This window comes from Tachysurus fulvidraco, chromosome 15, assembly GCF_022655615.1.
Source record: "Tachysurus fulvidraco isolate hzauxx_2018 chromosome 15, HZAU_PFXX_2.0, whole genome shotgun sequence".
Taxonomy (NCBI): Eukaryota; Metazoa; Chordata; class Actinopteri; order Siluriformes; family Bagridae; genus Tachysurus; species Tachysurus fulvidraco.
Window position 1 is genome coordinate 22,957,917 of NC_062532.1, and position 8,123 is coordinate 22,966,039.

An 8,123-nucleotide genomic window follows, 5' to 3' on the forward strand; every position below is an offset into this window, starting at 1 on the left:
TGAAGACAAAGAAGCTGGAGTAGTGTGACGTAGATGCCCTTATATGGACTTGCTGGCGCGTAATCACTCCGTCACGTGTCCTTCCCGAGCCATTAAAATGGCGTGTGTGCACACAGAGCTTCAGACACAACTTCCTCACAGAAGCGTTCCCATAGCGTCAGCACTGACGCAGTGTCGAGTTCCCTCGAAAGGGAACCTGGGTACCAAGACAGAGAAGAGCCTTGTCCTATTTCTTTCTTGTACACTGAGTGCTGGTCAGTCCATCAAAGCTGTGCTAGTGTTCTGAAGGTGGTGTGGTGCAGATTGGGGTTAGATAAGTATTTTAAAGTTGACTTTTGGCTTTGCGAGAAAGGCAGTTTGGGTTAGTCTGGGAGCCAGGGCCCTAGACATAGCAGGTAATCTTAGGGTCCTAAGCAAGCATAGGTACTCTAAGTAGTTTTTCATGTAGAAGCTAATGATCAATGCATTCATCACTCAGAGGTTACTAAGAGAAATATTATAGATATTGTGTGTGTAAATATGTGTGTAGTTTGCTCTGGCACAATCTCAATGTGACATGGTGATATAGCTTACAGCAGGTTATGGTCTCTAAACTGCAAGATGTCCAAGTGGTGCTATGATAACAATGTAGGCTTCATAAATACTTGGAGCACTTTTGAAGGTAAGGCTGACCTGTTAGGACACATGTCCATCCCACATGGGAAGGTGCTGCTCTCTCACTGCTTAACGTCATCCACAGAGAAAAAGCCATCTGTTGCTTGCACAATTTTCATGTATCCAAACACACTCTTGAGTCTCCCTTTTTACAACAGAGCTGCTGAAATATTGGTATGTTTTGTTTAATTATTCATGGCAATGGAGTGCTAATGGATTATGTTTGCCTCACCTCAGATGTATAGTGCTTGCAAAGTCTTTTGTGTGTATTTGTAGAACAAAACACATATGAATTATCTTAATCAATGCTTTATTTTTAATCAAATAGAAAAAGTATTACCAGTATGTTGTTCTGCCCTGGTGGACACACCTTCTAACTCAAAACCAAGTGCACATGTGTAATCTGTCCGTGTTTTTGCCCTGTTTCGGTCTGCTGTCTTGCCCTGCTGTTAATTGTTGGCCCCGCCCACTCATTTGTTAACATGGACACTAATTGCACTCAATATGTTTTTTCCACAATACAGCATTATTTCAAGAATCATTTGCTCCATGATACTTTTATTAGGCTTTTAAAAGGACACGTGGAGCATATATGAGCACGAAACGTTGATAATAATAACATACATATATTAAGTGCAAATATTCAATTTAAACGTTCTAATTGTTGCTGTGAATGTTATTGAGAAATTACAGAAGTTACACAAACACTATGTTTTTTTGTGAGAGTTTTATTAGGCTTTAAGGCAAATGACAGTACAGATAATCAAGAAATATTTGTTATGTGGCATTATTATTTGCACCTACTACTACTTTAAGCATTATAATAACTGGTTTAAACATGCAAAAGCTTTTAAAAAGACCTGAACTGGTCTACAACTCAAAGCCTGTATCTTTGCGGATGTGGCTCTGGTTGAAGCAGGGAATACGTTTATCGAGGAGCACTCCCATCTTCAACAACATGCCTGTGGGAATTGGGTGAGCGTTGCGGGAGACGTACACTTTCTCCAGCTGTGAATCCATGGGAGAGGGAATGTGTTTCGAGCATGAAGGGCCAGTCAAACCGGGAATGCACGTCACCTGCACTTTATAATACAGCAGTCCATGATTGAGTGCACAGACTTCATTGACCACACCAGATTTCAGGTGAAGATTACATGCCCCAAGCCGTTCTTCTGAAAAGTTGTCCTCATCAAACACCTCCAGCTTCAGGGTGATAGCGCTAGTAAGGTCCTTAGTTCCAAGATGAAAATCAGCATTCCAGTTAGGATAGTTGTTATTCAGTATTGTGCGCGTCTTGTCTCTGAATCTATTATTGAGGCTCAGCTTGACGAATCCATCTGTCCCATCCCAGAAATCTCCATATAAACCGGTGCCTTTTATCACAGTAACTTTGACTTCAGCAGATCCTTTGTGAGCAGGGCAGCAGTTTATGGACAACTGGGGGTTGTTTATTGCAGCTGCATTTGCACGGCTCCTTAGAGTTGGTCTTCTCACCAATCTTACATGGGCTTGTGCACTTTTTCAGCAGGCCCCTCTGGAGGATGTAGTCCTTGATGGCTTTGCGCAAATGTGCTTTTGCTTGTCTCTTCGTTGGCAGCAAATTGTGGATGGACTCGAGCGCGTAGGAAATGATATCAGGGTGAGCAGGAAGAGATGCCACCCACTCCTTATAGGCATTTGGGTCGTTATTAGATGAGAAAAGGAGGTCGACACTCTGAGTGTAGCCACCGATCACATTTGTATCCCTTTGGAGTTGATAAAAAGAAATAATGTTTTTAGAATGATTAAATATTTAATATATTTTGGCATAATGTAACCAACATATGTGATGAGCAGAACAAACCTGTCACTGAAGCTGCTAGCAAAGCTCTTTTTGCTCAAAGATTTGTCCCTATCCTTCTTGCAGTGGTGAGCCTCAGCCTGCTGTTTTGCAGCCGGTCCTTTGCTGGCGGAAGCCTCCGTATCAAGACACATCTTCACCTCGTCCACACTCAGACCCTGTAGGGACGCCTCACACTCCTTGATGCTTGTCACAGAGCGAACCTTTCCTCCAAGAGTCACCTGAACACAGCCACAATATATTCAGTCTACAAAACCATGTGTTTTCCTTATAAAACATTGAAGATTGAAGTGGATGAGTCTGCTCCATACTCTGTTGTGGAAATCTGATATTCACCTTTGTGATATAATGAGTACCAAACTTGTCAATCAGCTTGTAATAGAGGTGTTTTGAAGACTCATCATAGATCTCTGGGAGACTTCCAAATTCTTTGACTAGCTCTGGGTGCAGGAGTGGACGGTTTGAAACTCTATATCTAGAAGACAGACCATAAAGTAGATCTCAACAACAAAGATGAATGATGGTGTGTTTGTATAATATTAAATACAAACCAACTTGAGACAGCACTGTTAAACCACACATCCTACCTGTAATATCCACATGAAACAGCATGGCTGGTGAAGCTGAACTTGTCTTTTTTGGTTTTCTCCATTGAATATTCAGCCAGCTTGGAGTTACTGCCTGCCAGTATGAATGATCCCTCGACCTTTGGAGTCACTATCTTCAAATCTGTCTTCCAGTTGTTCTCAATAGAGGAGGAGCTGGAGCTGACAAGGTCCTCACTAGACTGGTAGACGGAGCTGGACAACTTCATTTTGCACTTCTGAGTCGGTCTCCAGTCCACCACAGAAACCGGGAGCTTTTGTGTTTGACCTCCCTTGTAGGGGTTTTTACACAGAGTGCAGGACTTGTCCTTCTTGAGCCAAGTGCTCATGTCGAGAACGAAGGCCCCTTTCCGTTCCATGGTGGTTATGTCAAAGCCTTCTCCTGCCAGGTCAGATCCTGGAGTGAAGTCCACATCACGACACTGAGACTCACTGGCTTTGAAGCAGCTCTGAGTGGATGGAGGAGGAAGACTTGCAGCAAACACGGCCCAAATCAGCAATGTCTTCAGCATGGCTGTATCTGGTGTTTGTCCTGTTTCTGTATTCTGAAGCAATAATACAATTCTACTTAGCAATGATCCAAAGTATACTGACGACCTGCATTACTGTCTGTGACATAAATACTGACTGCTTCACCAAGAGAAAGATATTGTGTGCAAGTAATCCAAATAATTAAATATATGATCTACCATTAAACAACACAGACTCCTGATTCAGAAGGCTTCTTTATTTCTGCCCTCTTTCCTATTTTTTTAAAATGCAATATTATAAAAAAATATATAAAATGAATGAACAATTAATTTATACCTTATTACAAAAATTAAATAATTATTTTGTTTAATAAAAACCTGAACAGTGTTTTAGGTTGATGGTATCCCAAGTTTGAAACCTAGTGGCCCAGTGTTAATGTATTCATCGATAGAGACATAAAAACACTTTTGTAAGTCGCTCTGTATAAGGGCAGAAAATATCAATTTTAATTAAATGTTTGAAATATAAATGTATCATTCAATAGATTTGCTGAAATAAAGTTGTCAATATACACAATTAAAAAATAAATTGTGAAAATGTCCATTAAAAGTGGACATAAATAAAATTTAGGCATCATTTTGCTTACCTCGGTGTGATTGCGCAGATATAACCTGTGTACTTATATCTGAAGCTCTTCTAAGTGAATGTTCTTCTTTAGTTCTAAACAGGGTATTTATACACAAAAACAAAACATGGGCAGGACTACATTTACTTGTCCATAAATAGTCAAAAGTTTTATGTGTGAAAGCCTTTGTGCATGAGGTGTTATTGCTCACTCACTCTCACTCATTTTCTACCGCTTAACCGATGAGGTGTTATTATTAATCAGAAAATACAGATCTGTTACAAGTGTAAGTTTTCTGTGTAGAGAAAAGAACACAGTACTGTGTATAAAGCAAAGGTTTTAGGCTGGTGTTCAAACATGCTGTGAAGTAAGAATGCTTTAAAATCTGTGTCTGGGAGAGACCTTGCTGAGACAGTAGAAGAACCTTGTGTCTTGTTGCTATGCACAGATTTGACATGGTGCCTTGGTTTTGCCTCAGTATCAGTTTGTTTATTCCTCACCCTTCTTAGCTGTTTCTGTTTCAGTTAATGACTGGGTTTCAACCTATATATGAAATTGGTTATCATTAGCACCTTCTTGGTATAATTGGTTAATGACACATCTGACTCTGCTCCTATAAAATCCTTGACTTTGTGCTCAAATTCTCTGTTGATGCTGGTTTGGAGCCAAAGGGTCCTCACACCAAATATCAATGTGATTTCAATTTTTTTTCTGTTTTTCTGTTTAAAATATATTTTAGTATTATCTAAATCTATCTTTGAAAGCAGTCTTACTTTAACACAATTTCTTCACACCTGCCTAAAACTTTTGCACAGTATTGTATGATTTGTTTTACTCTACCGGCTTTTTATGGAACCAAATAGAGTTTTTGAAAGCTACAATCTGCTCTAGTATACACGTCTTAACTACTCTAAGGAGACACGAGGTACTCCTTAATGCTGGTGACAGAGGCAGCTGGAGGTGCTGGTGCTGACAAGTGACTTGCTGAACTGGTAAATGGAGCTGGGCAGTCACTTCTGACTTGCTGTTGAGTCCACCAGAGAAATCGTGAGCTTCAATATATGTCCTCCCATCTAGGGTTTTTTACACCCCTGGCTCAGAGGCACCAAACTAAGGATGAAGATAGACTGAAACAGCAGGAGATGCAGGGAAAAACAGGTTTATGGAGCTGCCAGGACAGGTGGAGGAATATCTGAATGGGAGGAAGAAGTGAGAGAGAGTGGAATAAGCAGAGGGGCCTCCTGGATATACTACAAAATGGTCCTCAGCCAACTGAAGCGCTTCGTAAAGCAATTTTGTTGCACAAGGTTGTACTAATACTAGGTTGACTAAGTACTTCCACCTCTGCAAGCAACCACCTTTGACATTTGGGCAAATTGGGCCGTTGGGCACCTTTGAAGTTGGGCAGAGCTGTTGGGCAAATTGTAAAGTGTGGCTGAGCTCCTGGTACTCCAGCAGGCTTGCAAGCTTGGCTTCCCCCTACAGGGGCAGTAGCATGCTGACAGTCCAAGGTGACTCTGAACACCCCCACATTGCTGCTGCACACACAAAAACATCCATCAATGCATCCAGGTCATACTGCAGTTCCACCTTTTAGAGCTTGATATGGGGGATAGCTGCTTTAGCCATTGACGGAGTACTGACCAGGTTTTGTACCTGGTTCTGAAGCACCTGTCAGTCCTCGTTCTGGGCTTTGAAAGGCCATTGAAATGTTGCTCCTACTATGTGTGATGCAAGACTATTGTGTTTTGTGAATGCTAGTGAGGGCTGTCTAGCCTTGAAGAGGTTAGGCTTACAACAGCAGATAACATTGGGGTCCATAGGGGTAGCCAAGTGGTTAAGATGTAGTACTACTGACTGGAAGGTTGTAAGTTTGAATGCCAGGTCCACCAATCTGCCACCATTTTGCCCTTGAGAAAGGCCCTTAACCCTCAATTTCTCAGTTATATAAAATAAGATTAAAATATAGGTCTTTCTGGATAATCTAAATGCTGTTAATTATAATGACCCACATATGAGTATTCCAAAAAGTATGTAGGCACTCAAACTCAAACATAGAAGGTTCTCTGGTCTGATGAGACCAAAATGTAATGCAAAACATTATACATTTGGTAGGGAAAAGGCAGGCAATTTTCATAGCTGCTGTGCATACACCACTGTACTTTTCTGTCTCCACAAGGCACAAAAATTTTTGATGCAGACTGATGGGCTTTGAGGTGAAGGTCATTTTGCAACGCTAAGATTTCTAACTCTGTCCAGCACCCAAGTTGAACAGAGCACTTAATTGCTCAGCAGTGCATGTCATGGCCATTTGCATGAAAGGGTTTGTAACGAATGATAAACATGTCTCAAGCCATGATCAAAGTCACAAAACCTGTCCTCAAATTCCTGTCCTAGTCTGTTTAACACTTGGGAATCACAGCTTTATCAAAAACTGCAGATGCAAAATCATTGTCATTTAACACTGAATGCACAGAGAGAAAGTGCAGTAGGTTTTTTCTCTGGGTAGTTAGCACCGAAACTTTCGTGACACGTACTGAAGTGTCTCGCCACATTGTGCCACGTAGCTGTCGCAACAGTTGTCCCGCAAATGAGACACCCACACACACACACACACACTTGACTTTGACTGATGTAAAAAAGAACTCCTCTTCCCAAACACTGTGAAAATGGTATGTTTTCTGTCACTTTTCTGACATGTTTTTAGCGGTAAATCACATCTAACTCCTCATCCTTGCTGCACCGCTTCCTCGTGTCAGGAGTCGGACGTGACATGCACGCAATTGACATATAATGAAAGTAAATTAAATTTCGTCATTTTAAAATCTAAATTAATGTAAGTGTTTTTTTATTCAAAAACTACAGAAAGAAATTTTTTTAGATGGAACTGTATTTTGACCAGTGCTATTTTTAGGACATGCCTCGTGGGTGCCTTAAGTGCTCCAACACGGTGACCCCTGCCCTAAACACACTGCCAAAGACACACTGAAGTGGTTCAAACATAAGGACCAGAATGAGTTTAGGATAGCCCAGTCAAAGCCTCAAAGTCAATCAGCTCAAGAATCTGTGGCAAGTCAATGGTTTCCAACAAAACTAACAGTATTTTTTAAAAAAAATCAAGAACAGCACCCAGGAATTTCTACCAGCAATTCATACAAGGGTTCAGCTCTGTGGCTTTACCCTTAACATCAATCTCAAGAAGAAATCCAAAACCTTTAAATAGATTAATTAACCTGCTTGGATATTTACTGCTGAATGTCATCCACAGAGAAATAGCCATCTACTGTGTGCATACTTTGCATGGATACAAAATACCCCCTTGAGTCTCCCTTTTTACAGAGCAACGTCCGAGCAACGTCCACAGCCGAGCGACGTCCACAGTCGAACGACGTCCACAGTGACATCCACAGCCGAGCTGAAGGGCCGAGCGACGTCCACAGCCGAGCTGAAGGGCAGAGCACAAACCCCCAGGCACCGTGGCCAGACCCAAGTCCAGAAAAAACAGAAAGGGGGGAGGGCAGGAAAAATCCCTCCGCCACGAAGCAAAAAACAGACAAAAAATATTTTTGGGAGGAAAAACAGGCCTGCACCACTCCCCTTGGACAGGAAGTGGGGTGGCGTCCTCCACAGGAAACCAGGGAAGTGAAGCGACGTCCGCTACCAGACAGAATGCGGGGGTGATGTAGCAGGACACCAAGAAAAAACAAAGAATGGAAAAAACAGGCTGTGACATCGTCCGCAGGCAGGAAGTGAGTTGGCGTCCCCCGCGGAATCCAGAAACGAGCGGTGTCCCCCACTAGAACGACTTGGACTGATGTCACACACACACTCACACACACACACACACAAAACACACACAAACAGTCCAGGAAAAAAAACACAGTCCGTAAAAAAAAAATACTCCCACAGTACCGGTCCAGGCTGAGGC

The 8,123-nt window shown here is 41.9% G+C and overlaps 1 pseudogene; it reads right to left on the reverse strand.

Annotated features, from left to right (window-relative positions):
- Positions 1 to 1,358: 1,358 nt before the first annotated feature.
- LOC125138714 lies at positions 1,359 to 4,300 on the reverse strand (annotated as a pseudogene).
- Positions 4,301 to 8,123: the final 3,823 nt, after the last annotated feature.